Genomic DNA, 21,504 nt, shown 5'->3' with positions numbered 1-21,504 from the left:
AGTTATGGACTTAGACACCTTATCCAACAGTCTCCCACTTGGATAAGTCTAGTAACTATTACTGCAAGTATGACTTCAGGAACCGATCGGCAATCGTAGCTCTTTACAAGGTTTCTTGAAACTTGAGAAGATGATGGTACGCCATTTAAGATAAGTGATCATATAATCCTCTGTTCTAGATATCAGTCGGACAAATACATGGAACAATGTCTTACTTATTGTCCAACATTTGTTTCCCGATTTCCGATTTGTTTGACAAAGAACTTTATTGAACACATCAATCTAGTTCTGACCGGGCCCGGTATATAGGTCAAAACAAAATCATCGAGGGGCCCAGATATCAGCTTCTAATCCAAGAAGGAACAGATAAACTTCGACTCATATGTTTGTTCTACTACTTATTGAATTACACATAAGAGCACGATTTTATAACATCGAGTTACCAATGCGTTTTTCGTACAATTAATGCATAACCAACTCGTAAGTAACAAATCATATCTCTAGGTTTAAAGACTTATATGATATTACCGTCTCACGATCACTCGAGATAGAATTCCATGAAGTGATTCCAGTGAGCGTGGGTTGAGTCCAATGCTCAGAACTTATGAGCACTCATGATTGTTGTAGCCTTGTCCCAGACCTCTACAATCAAACATGACAGTCTTGATTCATACCTACTTCCGACATATGACCGACTGTGGAGGTTTGAATAATATGTTAAACCAAACAAAATTATTCTGGAAGTCAAAACATGCAAAGTGAAACACAATAATAATTGAATCCAATATGGTCTCAGAACTTATGAATATAAATAAAACACCTTTTATTTATCACCATATGATTACACATTATTCATTGTATACTGTTTCAGCTATCAACTTTATTCTTGAATTTAAAACAATAGTTGTCCCATGCTCCAAGCATGTACACTATGTTTTCTAAACACTAGTCATGCCACACACCAAGTATGCATACTATGTCTTTTTTTTTTTTTGATCCATTTACTGGAATCTGTCAGATTCTAAACTCATATGCATTGATCCTCTTGTAATGATTATGCACAAAGTCATAAAGACTTGACAACAAACATTACAGATCATTCCAAAGGAGATCAACTCCTTGGAACCATCCTTCTTGCATTAAGTTTCCTTAATCTTACACAGAGTGAAAATTCTAACTTTGAAACATTTCCAGATTCCATTTTGACTATCACTTCTTGAACAAGAGTTGCCTCCTTACAGATTATGTCAATATGGTCCTTCCAGAATTATCACTATACTTCCAACTGTCCTTGAGCAACCAATCTTTGGTAAACCTTAGATTGTCCTCGACAATTGTTTAATCCTTTTAGTCATATCCAGTTCTAAACCTTTTCCCTTCTTAATGCCCCAGGCATTTGGAAAATTTTAGAACGGATGATTAAAACACATGTAATCGATCCTATATCCGAAGCATATGGGACACGATTCATGATGTCTCACATAAAGACTAAACCAGTCTTTTGCTATAACATTTCCATTTCAATTTGCCAAGTTCTCATAATTCAGATTATGAAAAGGGATGCCGTAATCATAATCGAATTTTAGAACGCAAATAATGGACCCATATACAAAATTTCCTTATGTTGAGCCATTCCAACATGAAATTCATATATATCCTTGACTAAATGATAAAAACCTCACGATCTAAGCTTATAGATTTGAGATGAAGCATAATTTCCTCTCCCTTAATTATAGCAAAACAACTTTTCCCAATTGAAACCTTTTGTTTTCTATAATTAACATTGCTAACTTGCAATACTTATCATAATTATCATGCTCCCACTAACATGATGATTATTAGCATAACACTTATGCTCCCACTAGCTTTGACATGTACTCAGAAATCAGCTGACTTTCTTACCAAAGTTCAGATTTCTGATACTAGATTGTTTTGATAAGACTTTATCAAAATCATACACCTTCCCTTAGATAGCACACTTGTGTATCTAAACAATTATGAAGAGGGATGCCGTAATCATAATGTTTAGACCTTTTTGCCACTTCTCACAAGTCCATGTTAGTGTGCCGGTTAACCACACGCGCTCCACTAACGACTTTGAGAATGCAAATATCACAATTGCTATCTAGATAAAATCTACTTAGTGAAAGTGTTTCCTCACCATCATTTTCATGAATCGGAGAGAAACCTTATGACACTTAGATTTATATGGTGTATGAGTTCCTACCCATATGAATTTGTCAAACCATAATCACAAGACAAAGATAATAACAAATCCAAAACCATATGGATTGAACTCAATCTTAACTTCTTGCCACCTGGCAGCTCTAGGGCCTGCCATTGCTTCCAAGTTGTTATGCAACAAACTGAGAACTCTAAGAACTCATATGCAAAGCCAACTTTAACTGGAATGGGCACAGATATGTCAACACAATAGATTATAAACCTCAAATTGTGTGCTAGAGAAGAACTTTAGGTTTTATTCTTGATTAGTTCTTGAGACTTTCAAGACCTTTAAGACTCCCACTGTCCTCTTGACATATAAGACTCCCTTGTCAAACATCCAAGAGATAGTGCGGATTCTAATCAAGAAAATCACTTTACCCAATTGGCCTAAGCTGGTCTTTGTTTTATCCAAAACATCACAACTTACCGATTTCAAATGTACAAGAGTAGAAAACTTTTACTCTTACATTTGACAAGTGTTTTAAACCTTCTTTAAGACATGTCACTCAAATGACAATCTTGGAGTATGACTCTAAGACTTGTATTGGAACGAAGTATGACTCATCTTCTTGATTTAACCATTTCAACAATTCAAGTTCCTCTTCTTAGAGAACTAATTTTGATATGGTTTCTTAATCATTAAGATGATCACAAAACTGATACTAAAGTACTCTCCCATCTTTTCAGATTTGAGAAACTTTTATCCTTCTGCCTTATTTGATTCTTCTTATCGATCTTTAGTGGTGGACTTAATCAGTGCACAAGAATGTGTACTCGATCCCTAAGTCCTTTACTTGACTCACACATCCATGTGAACAAGTAATTAGTCTTAATTTTCCAAAACTTGAAAGTTCTCATTCATCATGCTATACAACTTGCATGATTCCAAGTTCCGGTCCAATTGAAACTTGGGTGATGAGAATCTTTCCTTATTTGGTAAATTTAGACATTACCACAAATGAAAGAATCAATTTCATACTTCCACTCTTGCTACTAATGGAATCTTATAAGCAACAAAAAATTTCCACAGATGCCATTGTAAGGATATTTTAAAATAAATAAAATCAAAAATTTCCTTTTATTTTAAAACTTTGCGGAAAAACTATCCTTACAATCCATATGAAAACTTGTTGTTATCTATTCCTAAGCAATATCTCATAACTCCTAAGAAGTAGCTCAAGAATCCGATTTTTTTTCAAACTATGCGATAGAAATCCATCTATGCGATCAGATTCAGCATATTCTTCCTTTAAGTTTCTTCACTTTCCTTTGATTCTTAAACCATCACCATGCGACCCGGTCACATCATGTATCAAGAATCTCAGAATAGAAACTTAACAGAGTTAGATAGTGGATTTTACCTGAAGTAGAGTCAAACTTATTGACTTTAACATCCTTAGGTAAATTTGGCAGCTTTGCAAACAATGCCCTTTCTTTGGCAATACAAACATATGGACCCTTTGATAATGGTACACAGGACTATCACAGACTTAGCTTTTCTCTTTACCATTTGGTCAACCGAGTTGACTATAGCCGATCCCTTTCCATTGGGAAGAGAATGCTTTACTGGATATCCAATGTCATCATTGTCAATGTCCATAAAGTTTTAGGAAGTTGATCTTAACAAATAGATAAGATCATTAAAGGTCTTGTCATAGTCTTTTTCATAGGTGTTCCAAAAGAACTCACTATGTGACTTAGAAAGTAGTTGAACCACCAACTTTCTCAAGACTTTGACACCCAACTCTCCCGGCTTGTCAATATGTGACTACATCTCCAAGATGTGACCACACCTAGACCTTGCCTTGCCTAATAGGGCCTGAGTGACCTTAAACTTTTCAAGAACTTGTGGGTTAGGGAGAATAATTTGAAGAGGTGAAGAAGTATGATATCCATGGGACATCATCTTCATTAGGAAACCTTGTTTCAAGAGATTTGGGAAGATCATAGGTGTCTAAACCAAACATCTTTTGGGAGATATTCAAGATAGCTGATATAAAGTCCTTAATATGACACCCAATATGAAATATTAAGGCTAGGACCCAACAAACTATTTTATAACTTAGAAGAGGTATGCCGTAATCCAAGCTATAAAATATTTGAAGGTAGGTGAATGACGATTCACCAATTTCCACCAAGATAAACGAAATGTATTATTAGGTTTTAATTGGTTTTGAAACTCCTAGATCTTTGAGATTCATTGAACTTTTCAAAGGCATGTTTCAATCTCGAGTGTGCCCTTCAGGTTTTGTGACTGGGATGCCGAGGATCACAAAACAAGGTGTGAAGTAACCATGCAAATCACTTGGTACCCTTAATGAATTACCCCTCAATCGATGTGCCGGTTAACCACACACGCTCCATCGATACTATGATAAATATTAAGTCACCCTTTACCTACCTTGTTAAGTCCAAGTTAGTGTGCCGGTTAACCACACACGCTCCACTAACGACTTAGACAAAGTGTAAAGTGCAATTTCATGGATTAGCACCTTATTCACATTTTTCCTAAGTAACTAAGATTGGGTATTATTAAGAGTTTAGTTACTTAGTATTATCATTAATACTTTTAATGAAGGGAGAATTCTAGTCTTGTCAAACCCGTTCGGCTAACGACCCTCCACCGGTCAAGCAAGCGGTGGGTGAGAGTGGACACCCATTAAGTCACCATTTTATAGGAAACAACCTTATACCCACCTTATAGACCGGCTTCGTGAATGAGGCGTACTAGCGGTAAGACGACTTTATTCTTATACATATATATATAATTATTAAATTATTATAATATAAGTATAAGGGTTGAATTTTAACTTTTAAAATTCTAGGGGTTGGAACTAAAGTTTTAACTTAACTTTACTTGTTCCAAAACTTGAGGGCAAGTTTTGTAACTTTCAAAACTTTTCATTTCTTGTAACTTATGAGTTTAATAGAGTCATAAAATGAAGACTCTTCATTTTTTTATAACTCTTGTGTTTTCTTAATGGTTTTTTAACTCAAGTGACTCTTGGTTTTCCATAACTTAAGGATAAGTTATGGACTCCATTAAAACACATTATGATCAAGAATTAAACTACCAAATAGGTTACAAATAATTCCTATGATCATCTAAAACTTCATAAGAACAAGAACATGAATATGAACATAATCAAAAATTACATAAAACTTTGTAATTTTGATAACTAGTTGTGGTAAATGAATTAGCAAAACATTACACCACCAAAAACAAGTTTATATTTACTAAAACAGTTTAGGGTAATGTTTCTAATTCATTTTTCCAGCAACTGAATCGAAATTCTGCACTCATTCGTCCCTACTCGCCGAGTGCATGAACATGACTCGCCGAGTTGGTTGAAGATACTCATGGACTCGGCGAGTCCCCCCTATGGACTCGGCGAGTCCGATCGCAGACAGCAAATTTTCGATTCTGTTTTCAACTTTTAAGAACAAATAAGAACAAACAAGCCTAGGCTCTGATACCACTGATGGGTTTTGAGCATACTAACACTTCCTAAGTGTACATGCAACCCTAATAACCTTGGATCTATGTTTGTCTAATTTTTCATGCAAAGTTGAATTCCAAGGTTATATCCTATCTAGCATACATGGGGAACAATTTTAACATAAAGTATAGATAGAATAACTTACCTTGTTGTTGCTTGTGTTCCTTGAAACCTTGTGAGCCTAGCATCTCAAGTGGTGATGCCTCAAATGCTTCACACAACACCAAATGCACTTGGAAGAACTTATGAGAGTATACTCACTTCTTCAAATCGGCCAAGCCCTCTATTTCTTTGATGCAACCGATTTTGGTGGAGATTATGCTTCTTATATAGTGTTGACACATCTAGGGTTAAACCCTAATGTGTCATGACTCTTCATTTCCATGACCCATGGGTTTGTAACTCCCATGGAGCATCCATGGAGCATCCTATGGGTGGAACCCAACTTGATGATCCATGGAGCCTTTTAGCCACTATACAAGATATGGATGATTTACTTAATCAACCCATATATTTAATTAGTTATCTTTTGATCACTTAATTAATTCTAAATTAATTCTTGATCAAACTAATCAAATAATATTATTAATATATTAGAGCTTATAATATATTAATAATCTCCAAGCGTTATTTCTCTCATTTAGTTTATCCAATTGCATGGTGCCATGCAACCCAAATGGACCATGCCGGGTCGGGTCAAGTACATACCAGAAATAGTTATGGACTTAGACACCTTATCCAACACTTGGGTCCTTGATACATGATGTGGTTTTCACTTTTGTTCTGATTTGCAGGGGCTAAGAAGAAGTAGGGATGTGGGGCATGGGAAGATGAACCTGATAATAGGGAATAGGAAATCGTCGCCTATCACCAAGATTGGGATTTACTATTTAGTGCTTAGTAGTGGGTTAGGATTAGACTTGAATGATTGTTACTACTCGTCAAGAATGACGAGGAATATTATTTCTTTTCATGGTTTGTACAGACAAGGTTTTAGATTTTCATTTAATAACGAAGTTGCTTCTATTAATGCTTTCTATAATGGTAATTTATATTTTGAAGCGTTACCTTGTAATGGTGTATATGAAACTGTGATGGTCATAGAAAACTTAGGAAAGAATTTTTTACATATCGATTCGTCTAATGGTTTAGACAAGGCATGCTTGTGGCATTGTCGTCTTGGACATGTCAACAAGAAGCGTATAGCCCAACTCCAAAAGGATGGAGTCTTGGAGTCATTTGACCTAAAGTCAGACGACACGTGCGAATCTTGCTTGCTTGGAAAGATGACTACATCACCTTTCACTGGTATTTGTGAAAGAGGTGAGGGATTGTTAGATCTCGTATACACAAATGTGTGTGGTCCCTTCAGATCCACCATAAGGGATGCCAACCGCTTCTATGTGACTTTTACCGATGATTATAGAAAATATGGATATATCTACTTGATCAAGCACAAGTCGGAAACCTTTGAAAAGTTTAAAGAGTTTAAGAAAGAAGTGGAGAATCAATTGGGCAGGAAGATATAGATGCTCAGATCCGATAGAGGCGGTGAGTCTCTTAGTATCGAGCTCCACGACTATCTTAAGAAATATGGAATTGTTTCACAATCGACGCCACCTAGGACACCACAACTTAATGGTGTGGCTGAGAGGCGCGAACCTTTTTGGACATTGTTCATTCCATGATGAGTCGAGCTTCGTTACCTATCTCATTATGGGGGTGTGCCTTAGAGACTGTCGCCCATATCCTTAATCTAGTCCCAACTAAGAAGGTTGCCAAAACACCTCATGAGATGTAGACAAGGAAGGTTCCCTCGTTGGCACATATCAAGGTTTGGGGTTGCGAGGCTTTCATAAGACGAGAGACTCACGAAAAGATTGAACCTCGTAATGAGCGATGTATTTTCATCGGTTACCCACGTAAATCCTTTGGGTATCTTTTCTACAGACCTAATGACAACGTGGTCTTCGTAGCAAGGAGATGGGTTTTCCGCGAAAGAGAACTCATATGCCAAGAGGACAGTGGGAGGAAAATTTACCTTGAAGAGCTTCAAGAGTCAAGCGATGAAGGAACCTCTAACACTAGCACTCAACTTGAGGAAGAGATTCCTGTTGAACCAATTGATGAGTCCTTACCTTTGAGACGTTCCAGTAGAGTTAGTGTTCCACCTGTGTTGTATGGTTTCCATATAACTGCTGAGGGTGATACGTTTATTAGTGATAGTACATTAATAAATTTGGATGAACCTAGCAACTACAAGGAAGCCATGGCAGGCCCAGTGTTGGCAAAGTGGAAGGAGGAAATGGACAGGGAGATTCAATCCATGTATGACAATCATGTTTGGAACTTGGTTAACAATGTGCCAGGTTGTAAGACGGTCGGGTGCAAGTGGATCTTCAAGAAGAAGACCAACATGGATAGGAAAGTGCATACGTTCAAGGCACGACTGGTTGCGAAGGGCTTTACTCAAACCCCAGGCGTTGACTATGATGATACCCTATCACCAGTGGCCAAGATCAAGTCTATAAGGGTTATGTTGGCCATAGCTGCATTTCATGATTATGAAATATGGAAAATTAACGTCAAAACTGCCTTCCTTAACAGGAAACTGGCTAAAGATGTTTACATGTGTCAGCCATAAGATTTTGTAGATGCGAAGTACCCAGATAGAGTGTGCAAGTTTGAGAAATCCATTTATTGATTAAAGCAAGCATCTCGCAGATGGAATCTTTGTTTTGATGAGAAAGTCAAATAGTTTGGATTTTCGATAAGAGAGGATGAGTCCTGTGTGTATGTCTTGGCTAGTGGGAGTGTATTTAACTTTCTATTTTTGTATGTTGATGTCATACTGCTCATAGGAAACGACATCCCGACCTTGCAGGAGGTTAAGTCCTGGCTTGGGAAGTGTTTCACTATGAAAGATTTAGGGGAAGCTTTTATATTCTATGGATAAGGATATTGAGAAACAGAAGTAGGAGACTAATAGGACTTAGTTAAAGTACTTACTTTGACAAGTTGTTAAACCGTTTTAGCATGGAGAATTCCAAGAAAGGGGAACTGCCAATCCAAAGCAATACCAATCTGAGTAAGACTTAGAGTCCGAGTACCGATGCCGAGATAGCAGAAATGAGTCGAGTACCATATGCTTCCGCCGTTGGCTCGATCATATACGCTATGATATGTACTCACCCTGATGTGGCTTTTTCATAGAGCATGGTTAGTCGATATCAAGGGAACCCATGTAGAGCTCATTGGATAGCAGTTAAGAACATTCTTAAGTACCTGCGAAGGACTAAGGACTGGGTCCTTACCCTTGGTGGGAGTGATGACTTGAGAGTGATAGGGTACAATGACGCTAACTTTCAAACCAGAAAAGATAACTTCTGCTCTCAGTCGGGATGGGTATTTACCCTTAATGGAGGAGCGACTACTTGGAAAAGTTCCAAGTAGGAGAACGTGGTTGATTCAACGTGCGAATCAGAGTACATTGCAGCGAGTGAAGCGTCAAAGGAGGCGATATGGTTGAAGAACTTCATTGGAGACCTTGGAGTTATACCAGCCATAAAGGAGCCTATGGAGATTTTCTGTGACAACAAAGGAGCGGTTGCCTTAACCAAGGAACCAAGGGATCATGGTAGATCCAGACACATTAAAAGAAAATACCACTTCATCAGACATCGGGTAGAAGAGGGACTCCTCGTAGTCAAGAGGGTATTGTCAGAAGAGAACCCAACATATCCTCTCACAAAGGGTCTGAGCAGGGTTAAGCACTTACAACACACGATGAGCATTGGTATGAAGGACGATATTAATTTTAGTGATTAGATAGTTGTTTAGAAACTTGTAATAGATAAATGTAATTGACATTTGATGAGTAATTAATGGAGATTTATTTATGAGTAAAGTTTACTATCTTGTGTCAATTATTTACTATTGTTTCACTTTTTCATGTTTTACTTCCAGAATAATTAGATTGTTCATATTATCCACAGTCGATCATACTTTGGGAGTAAGTTATGAGGCTAGAATCTCATGAATTGGTTTGTAGATTGTCTAAATGCTTAGACATAGCAAAGGTTTGCTACAACGTTCAAGAGTACTTCTGAAATAATATTTGAGTATTGGATTAAACCCACGCTCATGTGAATCACTTCATGGAATTTATCACAAGTGATTGCGATTTTGATAATAACATATAGTCTTTAAACCGAGATATATGATGTATTGTTTACAAGTTGGTTGTACATTGATAATGCGTAAACGCATCAGTAACTTGTTGTTATAAAAGATGTTGTTGTGTATGATTTGATGAGTAATTAGTACAAACTGTTGGGTTTTATGTACTCTAACATCCCTATGGTGCACAGACAAGCCTAATGCTTTGGATCTAAGTTTTCTCTAGTGATACATGCAATAAAATTATCTAAAGCATGAAGCCTACAATTAGCATACAATTTGATATTTGAAACATAAAAACTAGTTAGAAGAATACTTCTTAGTTGTAGCGTGTAGAATTTGGCCTTTCAAGAGCTTAGCACCTCAAATGTGATGCCTCAAACAAGTCACAAACACCATGAACAAGTGGAGGATAATGAGAGAGAGGCTAGGAGCACACAAAATCGGCTAGAGTTGTAATGCCCCGATTCTTAAGTATTAGTTTATGGTTTTAATTTTCGTAATTCAAGGTCTACTTGACGAGTTGTATGTCTAACTCATCGAGTAGCAGCGGGTTGGGCCACGTGTTTAAGTGACCTACTCGCCGAGTCCAAGATAGGACTCGACAAGTAGGAGCTGGAGGATGAAACCCTAATTTATGGGGTGTTGCACACTATTTAAAGGATCATAAGCCTCCTTCATCCCCCTTGCACCCTCTTGAGAGTCCAACAAACCCTAATCCGTGTGTGTGCTTCTTACTTTTGTGTTTTAAGCTTTGGAAGGTGGATCTTGGTAAGAAGAGCTTGGTGAGCAAGTGGCTAAAAGCAAGGAACGTGTGGGGATCTGATATCTACCTCAATTGGCATCTTTTGGAAGGTATCAAGTCGTTACCTTGACCTCATTTAATTATAGATCTCATTTGGTTGAAGATTAGGGCTTTTTTTTGCATATTATGAACCTATTATTGGGTATGAGCTTAGATCTGAAGTTGTAACTTGATATCTGAACTCTCTTTGGCCTCTAAGTCCATAAAGCTCTTAGCTTTGGCAAGTATGAACCCTTCCTTAAGTGTAAAACCCCATTGCAAACTTGGTTTTGTCATTATAAGACTTTAGAGCCTTGCATGCATGCAAAGTTTGCAACTTTACGTGATAAACATGCCTTGGGAAGATGGATCTGCAATATGGAACCTTAAGACGGCTTAATAAGCATCTGTTTGGATATGGACTGAAGGGACTCAGCGAGTTGGAAGGTTAACTCGGTGAGTCCGATGAAGATTGTCGTTGACTCAGCGAGTCAGCTAGGGTTTTTTACGACTTTGGACACACATGAACTCGACGAGTTGCAGGGAAACTTGACGAGTCAGTGGGGGGATTTCATGACTACTCGAGTTCTGGAAGGACTTCACGAGTCGGTGACTGCACTCAACGAGTCCGATCAACATGGACTGTTGACTTTGACTTTGACCAGGGGTTGACTAGTTGACTTCTGGAGGCACTTTGGGAAAATTGAAAAATTATGAATATTGGTCTATGGTGAATATAGGTGGTGAAGTTTGTGGTGGTGATCCGAGAGTTTGAGCTTATCCTTTCGAGTCGACAGTAGAGAGGTGAGTTATCCTCACTATATCAATAGGGTCTAAGGCACCAAGGTCGGCCCTTTACGGATTGCATCCGGTTATGACATGATATGTTCATTGATTACATCCTAGTAGTTAGGATGGTGATATGCTTACTTAGTGACCTGGTTATAGGATGATGCTATGTTAGTGACTGGTTAGGTCTGTATCCCGATATTGGGATGTTGCTATGATTAGTGATCTGTTAGATCGGTTTGACTGTTATATGATATGAGTTAGCATATGATATTTATGTGCACATGTTTGTTTGATTGGGGGTTGGGTTGAGGTGGTCCTGCTTTGTGCTGTAGGCCAACATACCCGGTGAGAGGTCCAAATAGGTTGTAGGCCCTACGAGGCGGTCCAGTCATGCTGAAGGCTCGGGTGCGGTCCATATAGGTTGTAGGCCTTCCGAGGCGGTCCAGTCAGGTTGAAGGCTCATTATACATGCTGTTATATAATTGTTGATATGATATGATTATGGTTTTATGAGGTTGGTATTTTGGGGGTAACCCACTAAGCTTTCGGGCTTATAGTTTCAGTTTAGGGAAGGTGAAGGCGTGACCGTACACTTCCTCGATTGATGATTATGGTTTCTGGGAACTCTGATGTTTAAATTATTTTGAAAACAAATAGTAATGACTAAATGGTTTTAAATGATTTAAAAAGTTTTAAACTAGCTTAAATTTTATGGATGTTACAAGTTGGTACCAGAGCCTTGGTTTGAGTGAATTGGAGGAACACTCATGTGAATCCAGTCTCAAATCAAGGAAAGATTTTCAAAATGATTTCAAATGGTTTTCAAAATAAGTAGAAGAGGATGCGAAGTGTACGATCAGTCGGAGCCAGTAAGTAGACCCCAAAATACCATACGATTATTTGATATTGTGATATGTTAGAACAGTATGCTAGTACTAGGCTAGGGATCTTCAGGAATAAAATGATAGAATTTCCTGATTACATGATGCTTGCTAGCCTAAGGTTTTACTTATATGAGATTGACATCATTACTGTAGTTGTTTAGTGTATGCATCACGGTTATACATAATTAAGATCTTATAGCCTGAGAATGTTTGATTTGGCCTTATGTTCTGTTCTTATCTGATTGGGGGCTTAGGGTAGGATTGGATATTCGAAAATCTATAGGGTCCAACATTATGTATGGCTGGCATACACTAGTGCTATAGGGTTGGTGGAAGTTTCATGGATAGGTGGGCTGTGTGGGACCGGTACGTCAATTGTGAGACAGTTAGCCTTCCTCTAGGAGTGAGGTTGAGCGACCACCATAAGCATGTATATTATTAGGGTATGGTGGTGATACTTGAGACATGGGTAGGTGTGGAATGTAGTATGGGCCCATACTACTGAAAGCACAGGACCCATGCGCATAGAAAGGAAGTCACAACACCTGGGGTTTAGTTGGAAGTTGGTTCCCTGTTATGGTATCGATTATTCGAGACGTCTTGAGACCGGATTCGGGTTAGGATCGGAAGCTGGCAGCCAGGATAGGCCAGTATTGTTAGAGGATCGTGTCAGTGAGATCATCCGGGTGGAGGTGATCAAGATTGTCCAGGGACAGCTGTTGGAGATGTTCGGGTCTGTTAAGACCTCCATGGTTGAGTATTTCTATGAGCGTTATGCAGCCCTCGCTGAGACGGCTGCCGCAACAGCTACAAAAACTGTAGCGACGGCAGGGGGAGGAGCTGGTCAAGATTTCCTGTATCGGGACTTGTTCGGGTAGATATTCTGATGACCAGAGGGCTGCAATTATCTGAGATCAGGGAGATGATATGTACTCATTATATTCTGCGGGTTGGGCGAGAGAGGCTAGCACATGCGTTTCTATATTTGAGGCTCGGGGTTTTGCTCAAGGCCGGAATGTGAGTTGCGGGGACTCCGGAAAGGAGTGATGATTATGTTCAGCTGGGGTTTTGCAGCTAGAAGTGGAATGGTTGATTGATGGATTGAATTGTCGTTTTATAGGGAAATGATTGTGCCCTTTCAGTTTTCGAGCTCGAAGGAATGAGCAGGCTTGTGACCCAGGATCACGTTGTATTCCAACTCGGGGTCAGTTGGTTACAGGGATTGGCAACATTATTTCAGCGCCGGTAACGCAGGTGGGTCGACGTGTCATAAGTAATTATAAGGTCTATTTTTCCTTGGATCTCTTGTATCAGGCGGTAAGGATTGATTATGCGACCTATTCCACTTTTGGGATTGTAGACTATGTCTTGGGAGTAGTTGTATCCCGGCTTGGGGTAGAGATTGTTTCAGCTGCTGCAGTTCATCTGTGGACATTTGAGTTGGTAAGTGAGTTAGGGTGAAAACCTTGAAGAGAATGATTCCTAGAGCCCGAGAGCGGGAAACTTGTTTGGAACACCTTTGGAAAAGGGGTATTAGGTGGGAGGTCTGCAGATAGGGTCCCACAGAAGGCTTATTCAGCATTGTCAGGAATCAACGGTTTTAGCAACCGTTAGTGATTAACGGACTAAAGCGCCAAGAGAAGTAGGTCGTCGCCGAGGTATTAGTTGGAGCATCTATCTTGCGGTCTTCAGGACTTGAGTGTGAGGTCATTCAAGCATTAGTGACTGTCGGTTTCACTGGGATTCAGGAAGTGTTCATCTAGTTCTTAGAAGTGTGAGATCAATTGGGATTGGCTAACGATTGAGCACTAGTGGGAAAGAGTTGGTTATCATAGGATTGATTGTTGGGAAGTGAGGAGGATTGGGAATCCTCCAATTTTCATGTATTATGAAGGCTTAGTCGAATCTAAGTGGGGGAGAGTTACCCCGGGATGTGGTAGCGAGAGAGGTTTTGAAACGGGGATAAGTTCCACAACCCGACAGGAAGAATGGAGGCCCTAGTGGTTGCTTGGTTTTGAGGGTTGTGTTGATTGGGGGTTCGGTAAAACTCCCCAGCATAAAAAACATGTCTTCTTGGTGCTTGATAGCGGAAGTTGGGGAACCAGGTTGGAGTTCTAGTCAGGAATTGAGTTCAGTTCAAGTATTCGGTCGAGGGTGTGCTTGACTCTGAGGGTTTTTGGATTGATATATTAAGGGTTTTGTTAGTTTCCAGGGCTCGATAGTACATTCATCACAAGTATGCGAGTTATTTAGCGTATGTGGTAGACACGCGGGTCGGGGAACAGACCACCAATTTCCGAGAGGGTGGACGATCGACTTGAGGCCTAGGGTCAGGCCGAGGTTAGAGTCCACGCAATGGATCAGGAGTTCTGAACCCCAAGTAGGTGAAAACAGTCTGCATGGAAATATCACCAGGAGGGATGGTCCATGGAGATACTTGAAAGTTTAGAGCGGTCCGAATAGCCTGAAGTCTGGTGGGGCGTACCAGTCAGGCCGAAGGCTCAGAGAACGGTCCAGACAAGTTGAAGGCCCAGAAAGGTGGCCCAGACATGCTGGAGGTGCTGAGAGTGGTCCAGACAAACTGAAGGCCTGGTGAGGCGGTCCAGTCATGCTGAAGACTATGTGTGTGTTTGTAGAGCTATGTGCGGCTATTGAGTATGCTGCTATGCTATAGCAATCAGCAGGCTTGTCCTCAAGTATTTAACATGCTGCTGGAGTAGGTGGAAGACTCCGATGTATTTTGGGTTTGATCGAAAGTTGTTATTAGAGATCGGATGGAGTACAGAGGATCTTGGTGATCTCATCAATTCGGAGTGCCTCAAAGGATTAATCTTCTTGGACTGGGTAATACTCCGGTTGGGGACTGGGAAGTAGATTTTAATGGGTATTTGTCAGCCTTAGGAAGGTTTGGGATTAGAATATTCTATCATTCAGCATCTGGGAACCAGGTTAGATCTTTCTCATGATCGTCTATGGCATTTGGATAGGGTTGAGGCAGTCCTGCTTTATTTAGTAGGCCAAGATACCCGATGCGGGTCGACTGAAAGTCATAGGCACGGAGGCTCATGGGGAGTGGTAGGGTTGAGGAAGTAGGTCAAAAAACCTTGAGAATTTTAACTCGATAGTTGAATTGATTAGACATGTTGGTATTTCAACCCGAAGGGGTGATATAGGTTAGATATGAGTGCCGCACTAGTTGGCCGGTAGTGGTAGGTATGCTGATGATGGTTTGAGTTGTTGTGATGTGTCTTGGGTTGGTTTCATCTGTGAAAGAGCCATAGCGTGTCTGAAGTGAGGAGAAGATGGGTCACTGAAGACCAGGTAGGAGGTGAGGCTGACGTGGGTCATGTAACGTTCATTATGTTAGCAGAAGTTGATGGCAGGGCATGGAAGCAAGTCCAGCCAGTCGGTTTTCTTTTCGGGAGATGTGTGGGACGGCTGCTTGTGTGTGTCTTTTGGTTCAGTAATCGGTGAGGTGTCCAATGTTTCGGGTAGTGGGCAGACAAGTTGGGACCAAGGAGGTTTCGACTTCGTATGAGAAGCATCATATGGTAACAGGAAGAGTTGAAGTGGGTTTATGACTTAGGATCCATGTGTGGTAGAAGTTTTTGTATCATTATGTTGTTTGTTGATGAGAGGAGTGTCGATTAGGCCCTTCGAGCGGCGGGGGAAAGTGGATATCTACAAGACCAGAGTGTTAGGCAACTGAAGTGATGACAATAGCGTCGACCGGTCATCAGGAGCATTCCAGTCATGAGCTGAGGGCCGGAGAGGGCATACCAGACTCATACTGTGGGCTCAGAGGCAATCCAGACCTATGCTGAGGACCACATAAGGGTATTCCAGTCATAGGTTGTGGACTTAGAGATTGTGTTGGTTATGTCTTTTGGTAGGAGCACGTTCGGAATGGATGTATTGTTGAAGATTAGAGGGAGTTACACTCGGTTGTGACGAATCTGAGGATGGTGGATGAGACGCAAAGATAGATCCTTGGATCTCAAGTTATGAGTAGACCCGAGTTATGTTCATAGAGGTATTCCAATCTAGGGTATTCCATCATGAGGACGATTGGACCCTATGATTGATTGGACCTGATATGCATGGTATTCCAAGATGAGGCTGATTGGGCCAGACATGAGTGTTCGTGTTTTAGTGGATAGATTTTGTATGATATTTTGAGACAAATATCCTACCAACACAAAAGGTTCGCCTCAGGAAGAGGGAAAGTTGGGTTTTCGATACTTGGGATCATCAGGATTTTGTCAAGTTAGCAAAGTGGCATGTACGATAGACCTTTTGAAAAGGGTTTGGTTGGGATTCACATCACCTTTCACGTTTTGCAATTGCGAAAATGTAGCATGGATCAGGAGGCGGTAACATTGTTGGATGACTTTCAGGTCGATGAGCGCCTGAATTATGTTGAGAGGCCTGTGGCCATTCCAGAGAGAAGGGTCAAGATTCTGCGGAACAAGGAGGTACCTTTGGTAAACGTACAGTGGGAGCACCAAAGAGGGTCCGAGTGGACGTGGGAGCCGGAGGCAGAAATGCAGGAGCACTATCCGAAGTTGTTCACCACAACAGACTTCGAGGATGAAGTCTAGTTCAAGTGGGGGAGAATTGTAATGCCCCAATTCTCAAGTATTAGTTTATGGTTTTAATTTTCATAATTAAAGGTGTACTCGACGAGTTGGATGCCTGACGAGTCGAGTAACAACTGGTCGGGCCTCGTGTTTTAGTGACTTACTCATCGAGTCCTAGATAGGACTCGATGAGTAGGAGCTGGAGGATGAAACCCTAATTTCCGTGGTTTTGCACACTATTTAAATGATCATAAGCGTCCTTCAGCCCCCTTGCACCCTCTTGAGAGTCCAACAAACCCTAATCTGTGTGTGTGCTTCTTTCTTGTGTGTTTTAAGCTTTGGAAGGTGGATCATGGTAAGAAGAGCTTGGAGAGCAAGTGGCTAGAAGCAAGGAACATGTGCGGATCTGATATCTACCTCAACTAGCATCTTTTGGAAGGTATCAAGTCGTTACCTTGACCTCATTTCTTTCTAGATCTCTTTTAGTTAAAGATTAGGGCTTTTTTAGCATATTATGAAGCTATTCTTAGGTATGAGCTCAGATCTGAAGTTGTAACTTCAGATTTGAACTCTCTTTGGCTTCTAAGTCCATGAAGCTCTCAGCTTTGGCAAGTATGAACCCCTCTATAAGTGTAAAACCCCATTGCAAGTTTGGTTTTTTCATTATAAGACTTTAGAGCCTTGCATGCACGTAAAGTTTGCAACTTTACGTGATGAACATGCCTTGGGAATCTGGATCTGAAATATGGAACCTTAAGATGGCTTAATAGGCATCTGTTTGGATATGGACCGAAGGGACTCGGCGAGCTGGATGGTCAACTTGGCGAGTCCGATGAAGATTTTCGTGGACTCAGCGAGTCAGTAGGGTGACTCGGTGAGTCAGCTAGGGATTTTTACGACTTTGGACACACATGAAATCGGCGAGTTGCAGGGAAACTTGATGAGTCAGTGGGGGGATTTCATTACTACTCGAGTTCTGGAAGGACTTGACGAGTTGGTGACTGCACTTAACGAGTCCGGTCAACATGGATTGTTGACCTTGACCGTTGAATTTGACTTTGACCAGGGGTTGACTAGTTGACTTCTAGGGGAATTTTAGGAAAATTGAAAACTTATGAATATGGTTTTATGGTGAATATAGGTGGTGAAGTTTGTGGCGGTGATCCAGGAGTTTGAGCTTATCCTTTCGAGTCGACAGTAAAGAGGTGACTTATCCTCACTATATTAATGGGGTCTAAGGCACCAAGGTCGACCCTTTACGAATTTTATCCGGTTATGACATGATATGCTCACTGATTACATGTTGGTAGTCAGGATGGTGATATGCTTATGCTTAGTGACATGGTTAGGTCAGTGTCCTGGTTATAGGATGATGCTATGTTAGTGACCGGTTAGGTCTGTATCCCGGTATTGGGATGTTGCTATGATTAGTGATCTGTTAGATCGGTTTGACTGTTATATGATATGAGCTAGCATATGATATTTATGTGCACATGTTTGTTTGACTGGGGGTTAGGTTGAGGCGGTCCTGCTTTGTGCTGTAGGCCAACATACCCAGTGAGCAGTCCGGATAGGCTGTAGGCCATGCGAGGCGGTCCAGTCATGCCGAAGGCTCGAGAGCGGTCCAGATAGGTTGTAGGACCTACTAGCCGGTCCAGTCAGGATGAAGGCTCATTATGCATGATGTTCTGTATTTGTTGATATGACATGATTATGGTTTTATGATGTTGGTATTTTGGTTGTAACTCACTAAGATTTCAGGCTTACAGTTTCAGTTTATTATTTCAGGTTCAGCGGATGGCCGCGGGAAGGATAAGACATGACCGGATGCTTCTTCGATTGATGATTATGGTTTCTTGGAACTCTGATGTTTAAATTATTTTGAAAACAAATAGTAATGACAAAATGGTTTTAAATGATTTAAAAAGTTTTAAATTGTCTCGAATTTTATGGATGTTATAAGGGTTCTACGTGGAACTCGTGGGTGCCAATTTTGGAGCTAAGGGGTTACACTTATAGTGTTGAATTCCTAGAGTTTCAACTTGTAAACCCTAATCCACTCCTTGGGCCTTTAATCCAATAATCCATATGATAAGCCCTTTTTAGTAACTCTTAGTCCATTCTAATCAACACGGATCATTAGCCCAAACTATATGTAATACTAATTTACGTAATCAGTCCCTGTTAATTTAATTAGTCTCTTTTGATCACTAAATTAATTCTTGATCAATACCATTTAAGTAATATGATATCTCAATTAATATATTATATTTATAATATATTAATAAATCACAAATAACATCTTTCTCAAATATCCATCCTATCAGATTGTTCTGGTGAAGGCAACCCGAAATGGACCATGCAACTATCGGGTCAAGTATATACCAATTATAGTTATGGGCTTAGACACCTAATCCAACAGTCTCCCACTTGGATAAGTATAATAACTATTATTGCAAGTACGAATCCAAATTCTAATTAGCAATCGTAACTCTCAAAAACCGTTGTTGAACTCTGATCTTATCAACAATGCATCCATTAGATAAGGGATCATATATTCCTTCATTCTAGATATCGTATGGACATGAGACATGGATTATAATCATCCTCTCTTTCCATGTGTTGTTTCCTAATTTCCGAATTATGATGACCGATTAGTTGAACATACCAAATCAATTCAGGCTTGGCCAAGCACTTAGGGTTGTCATCACTAAATCATCGAGGGGTCCACATATATCGCTTTTACCCCTCTTAGGGTAAAATGAACGGATAAACTTTGACTCATATGCTTGCTCTATTTACTCATCAAATCACACACAATAATGTGTTTTATAACACCAAGTTACTGGTGTGTTTACACATCATCAATGTGCAATCGACTTGTAAACTGCAACTATATGTCTCTGTTTCAAGAATATAAAATATTATCATCTCACAATCACTCGTGACGAAATCCATGAAGTGATTCAGATGAGTGTGGATTTAATCTAATACTCAAATCTTATTACAGGAGTACTCATGAACACTGCAGCAAATTTGTGCTATGTCTAAACACTTTAGACAATGTACAGTCAGATTCATGACAATCTTGCCTCAATACCTACTTCCAAAGTATGATCGACTGTGGATGGTTTGAATAATCTTATTATTCGGGAAGTCAAAACATGCAAAGTGAAACACAAGAATAATCGAATCTAATATGGTCTCAAAACTTTTGAATATAAATAAAAAACCATTAATTTAATCACCATATTTATTACACGTTATTCATTGTATAATGTTTTGATTAATCAACTTAATACTTGAATTAAAACAATAGTTATCCCATGCTCCAAGCATGCACACTATGTTTAACTATGGTCCTTACTTTGTGTGTAATGAATTAATTGAAAGCATTTCAATGTTGCTCATTTCACAATTCCAAATCCTTAGTATAAAAACACCTAATTCTTGCCACTATCATGCAATGATCCTTTTGTAATGTCGAGGTATAAAAGTCACAAGGGCTTTGCCAATGATATTACAAAGTATTCGGTTGGAGATTGATAACAAAACAATTCCAATGAAGCGAAGTCTCAAATTCAAAGTACATTCCTTTGAACATCCTTCTTGCATAAAGGTTCTTAATATCCATCTCCCATTATGGAAGCATTTCCATATTTGCCATATGACAATGCATTATTAATAGAATTTTGTCTATTCATAATAATGTCAATGTGGTCCATCCATTACTATACTTCCAACTGTTCTTAAGCAACCAATCCTTAGCGAACCTTAGATAGTCTTTGACAATTATTTAACCACTTCAGTCATATCCGGTTCTAATCCTTTTTCCCTCTTAATGCCCTAGGCATTTGGAAAATTAAAACACGTGAATATTATATCATATGCAATCGATCCTATATCCGAAGCATATGGGACATGATTCATAATATCTTACATAAAGACATGATACTTGACCAGTTTTTTTTCTATAATATTTCCATATATAGAATTTCCAATGTTGAAATATTTCAACATGGTATTCGTATATATAGCCATGACTAAGTTTGATTAATATTTCAATCAAAACTTTTAGATTCGAAATAAAGTATAAGTATCCTCTCCCTTACTATAGCGAAAAACTTTTCAACCTTTGCAACTTTGCAAATTAGAATTTTGTTTCCTATAAATAGTATTGCTAACTCACAACACTTACCATAATAATTATGCTCCCAATAGCATAACAATTATTTTGTTACTAGCATAACATTTATGCTCCCACTAGCTTTGTCATGTATCCAAAATCAGTTGGACTTCTGGAAATCAATACGTTATTGACTTTCTTACCAAAGTTCAGATTTCTGATACCAGATGCTTCGATAAAGCTTTATCTAGGCTCATACACCTTTTATTAGAAAGCCTATATGTGTGTCTAAACTATTTTAGAACTTACATCAATAAGTTCCGAATCTTCAAACTATTTTCCATTTCTCACAATTCGAACTATGAAGAGGGATGTCGTAGTCATAATCGAATTTGAGAACGTAATTAACACAACTGCTATATCCTCAAAATCT

This window comes from Lactuca sativa, chromosome 4, assembly GCF_002870075.4.
Source record: "Lactuca sativa cultivar Salinas chromosome 4, Lsat_Salinas_v11, whole genome shotgun sequence".
NCBI classification, from domain to species: Eukaryota; Viridiplantae; Streptophyta; class Magnoliopsida; order Asterales; family Asteraceae; genus Lactuca; species Lactuca sativa.
The sequence above is the reverse complement of the archived record's forward strand: the minus strand, read 5'-3'. Positions refer to the sequence as shown.